Below are 16,007 nucleotides of genomic sequence, written 5' to 3'. Positions count from 1 at the left end.
CATATGTAAAATAGATAGCCAATGGGAATTTGCTGTATGGCTCAGGAAATTCAAACAGGGGCTCTGTGTCAACCTAGAGGGGTGGGTTGGGGATGGAGATAGGAGGGAGTTTCAAAAGGGAGGGGACATATGTATACCTATGGCTGGTTCATGCTGAGGTTTGACAGAAAAGAGTAAAATTCTGTAAAGCAATTATCCCGCAATAAAAAATAAATTAATTAAAACAGTGTTAAGGATTGAGGAAAAAGGAACTTTTTGCAACTTTTTTCCTGATTGAAAATTTGATCATTGAGTAGGAAAAGGGTATTAAAAGGCACCAAGCAAGAATAATGTATAGAAAAAGGTGTAAGTTGGAAGATTAATTTCAAAATTTTTCCTCAGTCCTAGTGAGAGGGTAACAGGCAAGAAGGCCAGGAGTCTCCAAATGGAAGAAATAGGCTGCAAGTGTCAGACATTTTTTATCTCTCTCTTAAGCATCAGGAGGAAGCGAACTAGGGTTACATTTTTTCCCCTTCTCTATACAAATTTAAAAAGAGGTTTCTCTTAAAATTCTGTGCTGCCATAATGACACCTGGTCCCACCTGAACTTAACTTTTCTCAAGCCTTGAGCTAACCAATGCATTTTTCTAATGGAAATGTCTGTCTTAAGCTATGTTAATATGCTACGTATTTACCCCAGACTCTGTCTTCAGGTCGGTTCCCCCTAAAGGCTCAGAACGGACTTGCAAACCTGTATGTTATACTCATGCATTGTTGTCTTAATCTATGTTAATGAAACTCTAAATTTGTATGGATATCTGTATTTCTTCAAAATTCCTGTCAATCCTTTCATGGCCCTGGATGACTCACCTGGTGCCAATGTCATCTCAAAATGCATCTTGTGGGTGAGGGGCCTGGTGCCATTCTCTGAGTTTTGAGACATTTCCTTTCTTTAATTAGCAGACTTCTAGTAGCTATATAACATTCCGCTGAAGACTAGCAGGGGGGCACTCTTTCTGCCCCCTTCTGATATCTCTGTCAGAAGCTTTCTCTATCTCTTTTATACTTTAATAAAACCTTATTGCACAAAAGCTCTGAGCGATCAAGCCTCGTCTCTGGCCCCGGATTGAATTCTTCTCCTCCAGAGGCCAAGAATCCCAGCGTCTTTCGTGGTTTAGCAACAACCTTTCACTAGGAACTAAACACTGAACTAGCAACTAAAAATTGAACCAATAACTCTTATAAATAGGATCAATTGTATACATAGGGCATATATGCTTATCTACGTGGTGAATGTAAAAAGTGATAGAAAGGAATCTTACCTCAGATACTTATTAACAGCAGCTCAGCATTATACTGATCCGAAGCCAAACCATTGGTTATTCACCCACACTTTAATGTGGGCCCAAATTCCACTGGATTTTTTCATCTCCTGATACATGTTTGCTTAGAGTAAATTCCTAGATGCTGAATTCTTTGTTTTGTATTTTATGTTCACCACATTGCTCATAATAACCACCTATGTTTTACTTAAAAATTATTTTTTGGTTTTTGCTTTTTTTTAATTAAGATTACATTTTGAAAGAAAATTTTAACTGCTTAACCTGAAAAATAATTATTTACAATCATTCAAACTGGATGTGATGCTGACAGAAGAGATGTTTGGAGATATAGGATCAGTCTTGCAAGGTTTATTGAGAAGATTATAGAGTACAGAAGAAGACAGATCTACATACACTAACTGGGCAAACTGGGCTGTGTTTAATTTCTCTAGACCTCGATTTCTTATGTAACCCATAGGAATACCATATGTACATGTGGTATCAAAATACTAGGCCGCAGTTTTTCATCTGTTTAGAATAAGTGATATAATGTAAATACCAGGTTATTTTGAAGTGTAAATGAAATCTTACGTGAGGCATCAGTACATCTTGCACGTGGTAATTATTCAATGAATTTTTATCTTATCTCCTTTCCTCTGAAAGGGCATCACAAAATATCCAGTTTTCTCATAGTCCATTCAAATGGTCCTAAATTTGAAATATACCTAAGCTTAGTCATAATTAGTATTCAGTGGTCCAAAAACTTCTCTCAGACATTCATCATGCTAACTCATCTTTCATAGGGTTTCAGATCAGATCAGATCAGATCAGTCACTCAGTAATGTCCGACTCTTTGTGACCCCATGAATCACAGCACGCCAGGCCTCCCTGTCCATCACCAACTCCCGGAGTTCACTCAGACTCACGTCCATCGAGTCAGTGATGCCATCCAGCCATCTCATCCTCTGTCATGCCCTTCTCCTTCTGCCCCCAATCCCTCCCACCATCAGAGTCTTTTCCAGTGAGTCAACTCTTTGCATGAGGTGGCCAAGGTATTGGAGTTTCAGTTTTAGCATCATTCCTTCCAAAGAAATCCCAGGGCTGATCTCCTTCAGAATGGACTGGTTGGATCTCCTTGCAGTCCAAGGGACTCTCAAGAGTCTTCTCCAACACCACAGTTCAAAAGCATCAATTCTTTGGCGCTCAGCCTTCTTCACAGTCCAACTCTCACATCCACACATGACCACAGGAAAAACCATAGCCTTGACTAGACGAACCTTTGTTGGCAAAGTAATGTCTCTGCTTTTGAATATGCTATCTAGCTTAGTCATAACTTTCCTTCCAAGGAGGAAGCGTCTTTTAATTTCATGGCTGCAGTCACCATCTGCAGTGATTTTGGAGCCCAGAAAAATAAAGTCTGACACTGTTTCCACTGTTTCCCCATCGATTTCCCATGAAGTGATGGGACCAGATGGCATGATCTTTGTCTTCTGAATGTTGAGCTTTAAGCCAACTTTTTAACTCTTCTCTTTCACTTTCATCAAGAGGCTTTTTAGTTCCTCTTCACTTTCTGCCATAAGGATGGTATCATCTGCATATCTGAGGTTATTGATATTTCTCCCGGCAATGTTGATTCCAGCTTGTGTTTCTTCCAGTCCAGCGTTTCTCATGATGTACTCTGCATATAAGTTAAATAAACAGGGTGACAATATACTTTTGTCATACTCCTTTTCCAATTTGGAACCAGTCTGTTGTTCCATGTCCAGTTCTAACTGTTTCTTCCTGACCTGCATAAAAATTTCTCAAGAGGCAGATCAGGTGGTCTGGTATTCCCATCTCTTTCAGAATTTTCCACAGTTTCTTGTGATCCACACAGTCAAAGGCTTTGGCATAGTCAATAAAGCAGAAATAGATGTTTTTCTGGAACTCTCTTGCTTTTTCCATGATCCAGCAGATGTTGGCAATTTGATCTCTGGTTCCTCTGCCTTTTCTAAAACCAGCTTGAACATCTGGAAGTTCATGGTTCATGTATTGCTGAAGCCTGGCTTGGAGAATTTTGAGCATTACTTTACTAGTGTGTGAGATGAGTGCAATTGTGTGGTAGTTTGAGCATTCTTTGGCATTGCCTTTCTTTGGGATTGGAATGAAAAGTGAACTTTCCCAGTCCTGTGGCCACTGCTGAGTTTTCCAAATTTTCTGGCATATTGAGTGCAGCACTTTCACAGCATCATCTTTCAGGATTTGAAATAGCTAAACTGGAATTCCATCACCTCCACTAGCTTTGTTTGCAGTATGCAAAGTGGGCCTTACCATCTGAGCCCCCAGGGAAGCCCAAAGTGAAAGTAGTTGCTCACTCATGTCTGACTCTTTGCAACCCCATGGACTGTAGCCCACCAGGCTCCTCTATCCTTGGAATTTTCCAGACAAGACTACTGGAGTGGGTATCCATTCCCTCCTCCAGGGGATCTTCCTTACCCAGGGATTGAATCTGGATCTCCTGCAGTGCAGGCAGACTCATTGTCACCTGAGCCAGCAGGGAAGCTCCAATATGTTGGCCACCTAATGCAAAGAGCCGACTCATTGGAAAAGACCCTAATGATGGGAAAATATAGAAGGCAGGAGGAAAGGATACAGCAGAGGATGAGATGGTTGTATGGCATCACTAACTTAATGGACATGAGTTTGAGTAAGCTCCAGGAGATGATGTAGGACAGGGAAGCCTGGCATGCTGCAGTCCATGGGGTTGCAGAGTCAGACACGACTGAGTGACTGAACAAAAACAACAAAGTGGGATTGCTTATATCATCTTAGGGAGTAGATTCTGCCATTGTCCACATTTTACAGTAAAAAAAAAATGAGTTCAGAGAATTGTTCTTTAATGTGAAAATGATCTGATGCTTAAATTGACCTTGAAGTTGTAGCAATTATCTTCCTTGTCAGTTGAATAATTTTTAATTTTCTTGGCAAATAAATACTTTTTTTTCTTCAAGTCTGATACTACTGATACTTTTAAAGATTGAGAACTTGACTAACTGATTTGTAGATTAATATTTCCCCTCTTTTAAAATTTTTTTCACATTTAGCAATGTTCCTAGCATAATATCTCTCCTCCAGGAACTGGACCGTTCTTGTGCTTTTACTTGGTGTGCATTTTTTAAAACAATGCATGCTTTTGCAGTACACTTAGACCTCTGACAGAAAACATGAGTTTTTCTTTATGCATATGGAAGCAATCAAATTCGTCAAAAAATCTTTCTTTACGTGAGAAACTTGAGATTAACACATTTTTAATAAATTCTAAACCATGCTTTGGTCATTTATTTTCTACCGTTTCTCCATAAACCTTTTCATCCAATCCATTAATCATGATTTTTAAAAGTCTTCTCCAAATTTCCAATAGGTCTGACTTCATCTTTAGATAATGAGGTGTCCAGAACTCAGTTTATGTTTTAGGAAGTTTTAGTTACCAATAAAAATGAAATACCTATAACTTAACCCATTGATTTAATCCATGCTATGACAGTTTTAATTACACCCTTTAAAAGAGTTAAGTGTCTTCCTATTTCATTTCTGGATAAAAATGAATCATAGAGATTAGCAGTAAGGTCTATGATAGAGATTTTGAGAACTCCTTATATTCTAAAACAAAACTTGAAAAATATTTGGATTTACCTTATAGTCGTGACCCCCAACATTCTTTATGAGTTTCCTTTTGCATTAACATATCCAAAATTTGTTCTCAGTCAACACCTTATCTCCAAAATACCTGAGGTTTCTTATGTTTTTTGATCCATTCATCTTCTTCAAAGCCCCAAGAGACCCAAAGCCTTCCCAGATCATCTTCAGCTTCTAAGGACTCGGCCCTTCATTTTTCACCCCTACTTCTTGTCTCAATGTTCTCATTCATGTACCTTCAGAGCCTTCTTTTCTCCTTCTACTGCAACATCTTGTTTTGTTTTGTTTGTTTAAATAATGATATTTACTGATAGTTTGTGTGGGTATGTGCTCAGTCACTTCAGTCATGTATGATTCTGTGCAATCCTTTGGACTGTAGCCCGCCAGGCTCCTCTGTCCATGGGATTCTTGAGGCAAGAATACTTGAGTGGGTTGCCATGTCCTCCTTCAGGGGATCTTCCCCACCCAGGGATTGAACCCAGGTCTCTGGCGTTGCTGGCACATTCTTTACCAACTTAGCCACCAAGGGTGGAACCTGAATCTCTTAGATCATTTGCCTTGACAGGTGGGTTCTTTACCACTAGAACCACCAAGAAAGCTTACTGAAAGTTTAATCTGTGCCAAAGTTTGTGTTTAGTTCTTTGCTTGCGTTACTTTTTTAGCTTAAAAATAATCTTATGAGGTGGATTGTATTAGTCTCTCCTTATAAGTTAAAGAAACTGAAACTTCCCAAAGATTGGGTTGTAAGTTAGGCTCCAGTCAGAAAAAGCACACCAATTGTTTTTAAAGAGATAATTCAATATAAGAAATTGTAACCTAGGCATAAAAAATTCTTATATAGGTAACTGAGCATTAAAACAGAGAAGGCAATGGCCACCCACTCCAGTACTCTTGCCTGGAGAATCCCAGGGATGGGGGAGCCTGGTGGGCTGCCATCTATGGGGTCGCACAGAGTCAGATATGACTGAGCAGCTTAATAGCAGCAGCAGAGCATTAAAAAGAAACACTGAGGTGGCAGGGAAGGAGCACCAGCAGGAAGAGGAGCTAAAAATCATTTTTCTGTAAGTGACCAGGCGCTGGTGTCTGTGAGCTTGAACGAAGGTTTGGAGAAGGCGCTGGCACCCAAGCCTCTAGGGAGTGCTTTCAGCCAGCTTGTGCTGATGTCTCTGAAGGCTGAAAAAACTCTGGTCCATATTCAACTGCTTCTGAACAAACTGGTGCTGCCACAGCGGAGAAGCAGCTTTGTTGGTGAGGCAGATAAAAACAGGAAATCCAACCACAACTAAATAGGAAGCAAACTGGGTGAAGAATATCCCTGACCTTTCTTCCAGCTGGTTGGTTTGTTCTCCAATCAGCATCACGTTGATAGAGCCTTTTAGGAAGCCAGATGACAGAGGTATGGTTTGCAGAATCCCAGTCTCAGCATCACAAAACAGAGTACAGAACAATGACTTTTAAGATGAGAAGCAATAGCTCAATAATTGGTGTGCTCCACCTGCACATAGGCTTCCCTGGTGGCTCAGTCATTAAAGAATCCGCCTGCGATACGGGAGACCTGGGTTCAGTCCCTGGGTCGGGAAGACCCCCGGAGGAGGGAATGGCTACAACCTCCAGCATTCTGGCCTGGAGAATTCCATCAGCAGAGGAGCCTAGCAAGCTAGAGTTCATGGGGGTTGCAGAGCTGGACACAACTGAGCAACTAACCCTAACTCAACCTTTTCAGAAACTAAAACACTCTTCAACCTATATTATTTTTTAAATTTTTTATTGGAGTAACCCCACTCCAGTACTCTTGCCTGGAAAATCCCATGGATGGAGGAGCCTGGTGGGCTGCAATCCATGGGGTCACTAAGAGTCAGATACGACTGAGCGACTTCACTTTGACTTTTCACTTTCATGCATTGGAGAAGGAAATGGCAACCCACTCCAGTGTTCTTGCCTGGAGAATCCCAGGGATGGGGGAGCCTGGTGGGCTGCCGTCTATGGGGTTGCTCAGAGTCGGACACGACTGAAGAGACTTAGCAGCAGCAGCAGCATAGTTGATTAACAGTGTTGTGTTAGTTTCAGGTGTACAGCAAAGTGATTCAGTTATACTTGTATCTTTTCTTTTTCAAATTATTTTCTTTTGTAGGTTATTGAAGAATACAGAGCAGAACTCCCTGCCACTATAAACCATTAGTTCATTCACTAAGTCTGGGAGTCTGTTTCCATTTTGTAAATAAGTTCATTCATATCACTTTTAAAAAGATTGTGCATATTTAAATTTCAAGAAAAAACAGTAGCAACTTTAGATTCCAAGCAACATGATGCAACAATTTTTTGGTTCACAACTTCTTTTCAAAGTGTGAGCGGTCATTATATTCATCCCTGGAAAACAGTCATACACTATTTCCCTTAGGGCTCTGTTACTTTACTTGCAATTCAACCATCACCCCATTGTCACATTTCTTAAGCTGTGAAATTAGTGTTTTGGTGAGATATAATTTTATAAAGAATATCCTGACAGTGAATATTACATTGTAGAAATCCATGGATACAGAACTGGCAAGACCGTCTTTAGATTGTACATCCACTCCAGTGAGGACATCAGAAAACAAGTGCCATACCTCCCTCCCAGTCTTTGTGATTAACCACTGAAACAGCACGCCCCACTCATCTGCTTTCCTCTCTCCTGACAACAACCAAAGTCAAGGGTTTGATGCTCATAACCAACCCCAGAGTTACACTCCCTCCCAGCCCCACTACATAGTAAGAGTTAGTATCAATTTTTAAATTACTTTGATTTCATTATATTTCCAATTGTAATAATGAAAATATTTTATCTTCATAATAATAAAATATATAAATTCTACTTTTAAAATATTGTAAGTTAATGCAATCAACCCTCATATTATATATCACATAAAATGACTATCATCCCCAAGGAAACCATCTTCTGGTTATATATTGAATGATAAAGAGCCCAAAAGTATCAAAATATATTAAAGTATCAAATTTATTATTTTACATTGTGTGATCATCAATTGAAAAGCAAATTTTTTACCATCTATTGTATGCCTGTCATGGAGTTAGTGTGTAGGATTCAAAGATATCTTTGCTTTCTGGGGGCTTGGTCTATGGCAGAAGGCCGGCAAACTGACTAAAATGTTCAGTTCAGTTCACTTCAGTCACTCAGTTGTGTCTGACTCTTTGCAATCCCATGCTGCAGTACATCAGGCCTCCCTGTCCATCACCAACCACCGGAGTTTACCCAAACTCATATCCATCAAATCAGTGATACCATCCAACCATCTCATCTTCTGTCGTCCCCTTCTCCTCCTGCCCTCATTCTTTCCCAGCATCATGGTCTTTTCTAATGAGTCAGCTCTTTGCATCAGGTGGCCAAAGTATTGGAGTTTCAGCTTCAACATCAATCCTTTCAATGAACACCCAGGACTGATTTCCTTTAGGATGGACTGGTTGGATCTCCTTGAGACTCCTTGAGATCTCCTTGAGATCTCCAAGGGACTCTCAAGACTCTTCTCCAACACCATAGTTCAAAAGCATCAATTCTTCAGCACCCAGCTTTCTTTATAGTCCAGCTCTCACATCCATACATGACCACTGGAAAAACCATAGCCTTGACTAGATGGACTTTTGTTGGCAAAGTAATGCCTCTGCTTTTTAATATGCTGTCTAGGTTGGTCATAACTTTCCTTCCAAGGAGTAAGCATCTTTTAATTTCATGGCTGCAATCATGAATAAAATGTTATGAGTACATTATTACAAGTACACTATGAGCATTCTTGCACGTGTGCATGCTCAGTCATGGCTGACTCTTTGCAACCTTGTGGACTGTAGCCTCTACCAGCCTCTTTTGCCCATGGGATTCTCCAGGCAAGAATACTGGAGTGGGTTGCCATGCACTCCTCCAGGGGATCTTCCCAACCCAGGGTTGAACTTGCATCTCCTGTGGGTCCTGCATTGCAAGAGTATTCTCTACCACTGAGTGTTTTTAGAGAAATGTTAATAAAGAGATGTGTAAGGGGGAACACAGATCCTGACCTTGAATCTCATATGGATGTATAATAAGTTTCTGAATGTATTACTAAACAAAACAAATTGAACAGTGTTTAAAAAGTCAATAAAACATTATTCAATGCACTTACTGAAAATTCATTCTTACCTCTCTCATATAACATTTTTCTTGCCTTCTTATGCCATCAAGCAACCACCAAACCAGGCTCTATCATAATATTTCATCTAGGATATATTCTGTGAAAGTGAAAGTGCCAGTCACTCAGTCATGTCCGACTCTTTGTGACTCCATGGACTGTAACCTACCAGGCTCCTCTTTCCATGAAATTCTGTAGACAAGAATACTGTAGTGGATAGTCATTCCCTTCTCCAACGGATCTTCCCAACCCAGGGATTGAACCCAGGTCTCCTGAATTGAAGGCAGATTCTTCACCATCTGAGCCACCAAGGAAGCCCAGGATAAATCCTAGTGAATCTATATTTTGAGTCTAAGACTGCGTTATTGATGGTGAAGAACACATGAATATAGAAGAAAACAGTTACATTCTCAAAATTTCCATCTGAGGGTAAAAGAAAAGTATACCTGCTTGGCAGGAAAAGAAAAAAGAAACAGAAAAAAACTAAAGAATCTAAGCTAAGGTAGAATTATGCAGAAAAACTGTAGTTTGGCCACAATATTACAAAGTTTTATTTAATTCCTTCTTGAGCTTAAATTCATGTTTTCATCTCCCTATGGAAATACAGTAATCTTAACTTTTGATGTTCATTTTGTGTATTAAATGGAAAATATCCACATGATGTTAGTATTCAAAAACAATTTGGTGATACTTCCAATTGCTAGGTATTTTATCATATTTAAAGCCTTATAGAGATCTTATTTCACTAAGACCTTTTAAAAATCATTTAATGATTTACTACTTAATATCCTTTTTATGCTGGTCTTTATAGTATCCTAAGGTTTTGATACAAATCCCTTAATATTTAAAATGCTGTTGTTGTTTAGTCTGTAAGTTGTCTTATCTCTTGCAACCCCTTGGCCTGTAGCCCACCAGGCTCCTCTTCCCTGGGATTTCCCAGGCCAGAGGACTGGAGTGGGTGTCCATTTCCTTCTCCAGAGGATCTTCCCAACCCAGGGATGGAACCAGAAACCTCCTATACTGGCATGTAAATTCCCCACTGCTTAGCTATCAGGGAAACCCTCTAAAATGCTGTTAACTGGCTTAGTAAAAATTAATAGTGCTTAACAGAGGATGAGATGATTAGATGGCATCACCAACTCAATGGACTTGAGTTTGGGTAAACTCTGGGAGTTGATGATGGACAGGGAGGCCTGGTGTGCTGCAGTTCATGGGGTTGCAAAGAGTCAGACATGACTGAGCGACTGAACTGAACTGAACTGATCAGTGATATATTACATTTTTTAAGTATTTGTGCCTTGAGGTTTCCCTTATTGAGATTTAAATGCTTAACTAAGTAGTTAAATGTATTCTGTATTTTTCAATCTCATCAGTCTTCTCTTAATTCTTTTGAAGAGATACTAAATATATCATTTAAACACCATGTATTCCCCAAAACAATGATGGAAAGCCAGTATCTAATCTATGATGTACTAGTATACAGGTTTTGGCAGGGTTGTTAATTTATATAACCCTCAGTTCCTTCATCCATAAAATGGTAAGAGTAATGGATTTTTTTTTTAATTTTAAACTTTTTATTTTGTTTTACAGCCAATTGATGCATAGTCAATTAACAATGTTGTGATAGTTTCAAGTGAACAGCTAAGGGACTTAGCCACACATATCCATGTATCCATTCCCCCCTCAAGCCTTCCTCCCATCCAGCCTGCCACATAGCATCGAGCAGAGTACCACACATGCTCGAGCATGTCCCAGTAGGTCTTTGTTGATTATCCATTTTAAATATAGCAGTGCGTACACAGATATTTTGTAAGTTACTATATTATATGGGTAATACACACAAAATGTTTTGCATCCTGAATGGAAAATAGTAATAGCCACCCAATACATGTCAGTTTCTTAATTTATTATGATGATTATTTTTGGTTGATTTCGCTATTATAATTAGAGTAAAACAAGTCATGCCATGCTCAAATACCTGGGGTTTAGAATAAAGCAGAAAGAAGAAATGATTTATAAAGTATAGTAATAAAGAAGTAGCATGAGCATGGAATTACACATCACACTGCTTTTGTTTCTGCTGGATAAGTAACAATCATGTGCCCTCTGCTAGGTTAGAATTACTGCCAACTAAATTATAGTTGGCAGAGAGCTGCAGCTGCATTTATTCATATCAGAGGGAAGATGCCAAGTATCCATGAAATAGACCTACAGAGAACAACCCAAAGACTTTTCTTTCTACTTTCTTTAAATCTCTTTCTTCCCTACCTTCCACCTCTTTTAACTTGGTAATGTTCCTTTATTTGATACATAAACCTGTATACATATATAAACACATATATTTAGTATTTGATACTAATCTTTCAATTTAAAGTTTTCTTACTTTAGAAATTGGTACCACTATGAGGAGAGAAAAGTATTCCTTTTAATACATTGAAATAGAGTAGTAATTGGTTAATACAGAAGACTCCGCTGAGTAATTTTAACTCTTAAGTCACTACCACAAGCATTTATATTATAAATCTACTTTAAGGGAGATGCCAATGACAGGACTAGGAAAATGCACAATGCGTTATCTTATACAAAATGTTCATTTTTTTAAAAGTTGTTATGTGTGTGCTAAGTTGCTTCAGTCATATCCAGCTCTTTGCAACCCTATGGACTGTGCTCTGCCAGGCTCCTCTGTCCATGAGAGTCTTCAGGCAAGAATACTGGGGTGGGTTGCTATGCTGTCCTCCAGGGGATCGTCCAAACCTAGAAACCGAACCTGCATCTCTTATGTCTCCTGCGGTACGAGTAGAAGACTACTCTTAGCACCACCTGGGACGCCCAAAGAATCTTTAAGGATTTTTAATTGTAAGAAAGCTTTTTTCTTAAACATGTCTCCTAAAAGGGCAGCTTGCATAATTCTGGGCACATAAAACAGCCTCAATAAAAACGTGTTAATTAGTTGACTTCACTGATTTCTAAGTAGACAATTTATTTCATTTGTCTATGAAATTTATTTCAAATAAATGTCTCATCTTTTATAAATCTTGGACTCATCAGTGTAAGAAAAATATATTACTTAATAAAAGCATGACAGAATATCTAAATACTCAAAATCAGGTGAATAAGTGTTTCAACCACATATAATTTCAATTTGCTTCAAACATAACATGTGTAAACCTACTTATATTTGTATCTATATGATCTTCCTTCTTTACACGGATAAAAGTTTATGCTCCTTTCCCAGGTCAGTCATTCATAGTCCATGGAGTTCTCCAGGCTAGAACACTGGAGTGAGTAGCCTTTCCCTTCTCCAGGGGATCTTCCCAACCCAGGGATCAAACCCAGGTCTCCTGAATTGCAGGCAGATTCTTTACCAGCTGAGACACAAGCGAAGCCCTTCTAAGTCATTGGTTATGTATTGATTAGCTGATGAAAATGTGACCAGAGGCTCACAGGAAACTAATCGGTATTTCTTTTAAGATAAATGATTCAGTATTCAGCATTTCTGGATATTTTATCAAATAAGACTACTGAGAAGAATAAGAACCTTAGCAGTATTATAAAAATTAAGTAAACTTTTAAAAAGCAATAAGTAAAAATCAAAAGCTGGAATCAAGATTGCCAGGAGAAATATCAATAACTTCAGATATGCAGATGACACCACCCTTATAGCAGAAAGTGAAGAAAAACTAAAGAGCCTCTTGATGAAAGTGAAAGAGCAGAGTGAAAAAGTTGGCTTAAAGCTCAACATTCAGAAAATGAAGATCATGGCATCCAGTCCCGTCACTTCATGGCACATAGATGGGGAAACAGTGGAAACAGTGGCTGATTTTATTTTGGGGGCTCCAAAATCACTGCAGATGGTGATTGCAGCCATGAAATTAAAAGACAATTACTCCTTGGAAGGAAAGTTATGACCAACCTAGACAGCATATTAAAAAGCAGAGACATTACTTTGCCGGCAAAGGCCCGTCTAGTCCAGGCTATACTTTTTCCAGTAGTCATGTATGGATGTGAGAGTTGGACTATAAAGAAAGCTGAGTGCTGAAGAATTGATGCTTTCAATTGATGCCTTCTGGTGATGGAGAAGACTCTTGAGAGTCCCTTGGACTGCAAGGAGATCCAACCAGTCCATCCTAAAGGAAATCAGTCCTGAATATTCATTGGAAGGACTGATGCTAAAGCTGAAACTCCAATACTTTGGCCACTTGATGAGAAGAACTGACTCATCTGAAAAGAGCCTGATGCTGGGAAAGACTGAAGGCAGGTGGAGAAGGGGATGACAGAGGATGAAATGGCTGGATGGCATCACCAACTCAGTGGACATGAGTTTGGGTAAACTCCAGGGATGGTGATGGACAGGGAGGCCTGGTGTGCTGCAGTCCATGGGGTCGCAAAGAGACGGACACGACTGAGCGACTGAACTGAACTGAACTAAAAACCTCAAAAGAGAAGTTCGACAGATTAACCCAACTTTTGTTCATAATTACACACAGAGAAGTATTCCACATAACTTTTAAATTAAATTATTTGACAGTATATTCCTTAAAGACACTGAGAAATGCAAAAATATCCTAAACTACTTTTGCTAATTGTATCTTTTAGGATAGTATTTGTACTTTTACTCTAAGCCTACTATGTATGTGCACAAATGTGCATGTACACACACTTATGCAGTGGGAAATATCAAATAATTATGTTGATATCATTAAAAGTCAAATTTTTAGGGTGCTTTTGTTGTTTGTTTAGTCTCTAAGTCATGTCTGATTCTGAGAGTGTGGTTTAAAAAAGACAAAGTAAAAAATCAATGGCTTTAAGTGAAACCTCTGTAGTCTGAACTATGAAATAAAAATATCAGTAGGCCTTCTGTTACATTTTTAACTTTTAAAGATTTATATTTTTTTTTGATTCCATTCACTGAAAAATCTAAAAATGATGAAAAACCCAATAGGAGTAACATGTCCTAATTCTAGATTGTGCTCTTTGAATATTATTCCCAATTGAAAGGAATGAAAATTCTATGGAGAAATTTCTAATTCTAGATCTCCAGTAGGAATTATACCTGATAAGCTTGGATTTGTTGTATCATGCTGGAAAAATGTGGAAGTTATGCAAGTTTTGTGTTAAAATGTTTTTATATCCCTAAACATAATGATTCAAACAAACAAACATATAAATCTTATTGATCACCTTCAGAGTATACTTCAGTTCAGCTCAGTTGCTCAGTCGTGTCCGACTCTTTGTGACCCGATGAATTAGAGCACGCCAGGCCTCCCTGTCCATCACCAACTCCCAGAGTTCATTCAGACTCACGTCCATCGAGTCAGTGATGCCATCCAGCCATCTCATCCTCTGTCGTCCCCTTCTCCTCCTGCCCCCAATCCCTCCCACCATCAGAGTCTTTTCCAGTGAGTCAACTCTTCACATGAGGTGGCCAAACTACTGGAGTTTCAGCTTTAGCATCATTCCTTCCAAAGAAATCCCAGGGCTGATCTCCTTCAGAATGGACTGGTTGCATCTCCTTGCAGTCCAAGGGACTCTCAAGAGTCTTCTCCAACACCACAGCTCAAAAGCATTAATTCTTCGGCGCTCAGCCTTCTTCACAGTCCAACTCTCACATCCATACATGACTACTGGAAAAACCATAGCCTTGACTAGACAGACTTCTGTTGGCAAAGTAATGTCTCTGCTTTTGAATATGCTATCTAGGTTGGTCATAACTTTCCTTCCAAGGAGTAAGCGTCTTTTAATTTCATGGCTGCAGTCACCATCTACAGTGATTTTGGAGCCCAGAAAAATAAAGTCTGACACTGTTTCCACTGTGCCCATCTATTTTCCATGAAGTGATGGGGCCAGATGCCATGATCTTCGTTTTCTGAATGTTGAGCTTTAAGCCAACTTTTTCACTCTCCTCTTTCACCTTCATCAAGAGGCTTTTGAGTTCCTCTTCACTTTCTGCCATAAGGGTGGTGTCATCTGCATATCTGAGGTTATTGATATTTCTCCTGGCAATCTTGATTCCAGCCTGTGTTTCTTCCAGCCCAGCATTTCTCATGATGTACTCTGCATAGAAGTTAAATAAGCAGGGTGACAATGTACAGCCTTGACGTACTCCTTTTCCTATTTGGAACCAGTCTGTTGTTCCATGTCCAGTTCTAACTGTTGCTTCCTGACCTGCATACAAATTTCTCAAGAAGCAGGTCAGGTGGTCTGATATTCCCATCTCTTTCGGAATTTTCCACAGTTTATTGTGATCCACAGAATACTTAGAGGATACTTAGGAATCAATAAAAAGAAAGATTTAAACTTTTTCTGTACCTTTGTATAATCAAAAGTTGCAGAGAGCAAAGATCTTTTCCTAAAAGTATTCTATCCAAAAATGAAGAATAAATTTGAATTGTCAGATTAATGTATCTGGTAGATACAATTAATGACTAATAATATTACAAAAAGACGAACACTGGTTATCACCTGATGATTATAAATCACATTAGCTATGAAACAGCCTAACCAAAAAGAAAGCAAAAACTCAGTCTGTGTGTATCAATTTACAGGATATGTAAAAAATGAACTTCAGTCAGAAAAATAAAAGGAATAGAAAGATTGAAAGAGAGAGACAAAACGTAGAATATTGCAAGCTTAGCTCAAAAGAGACTTAACAGAAATATCAATAAGTAACAATGTATATATTTTCTTGGATACTTATTGAAATAAACACATTATTAAACAAATTATAATTTGAGACAAATGTAAACACCATATTTGATAATATTATTTTTAATTTACTGGTATGTAAGTTCAGTGGCATTAATACTTGTATGATCTTGTGATTAAAGATTTAAGGAGTCCTTATATTTTAGAAATACATATCAAAGTAAATATTTAC

This window comes from Bison bison, unplaced genomic scaffold, assembly GCF_000754665.1.
Source record: "Bison bison bison isolate TAMUID 2011002044 unplaced genomic scaffold, Bison_UMD1.0 scf7180017864356, whole genome shotgun sequence".
Classification (NCBI taxonomy): domain Eukaryota; kingdom Metazoa; phylum Chordata; class Mammalia; order Artiodactyla; family Bovidae; genus Bison; species Bison bison.
This window is presented reverse-complemented; position numbering follows the sequence as displayed.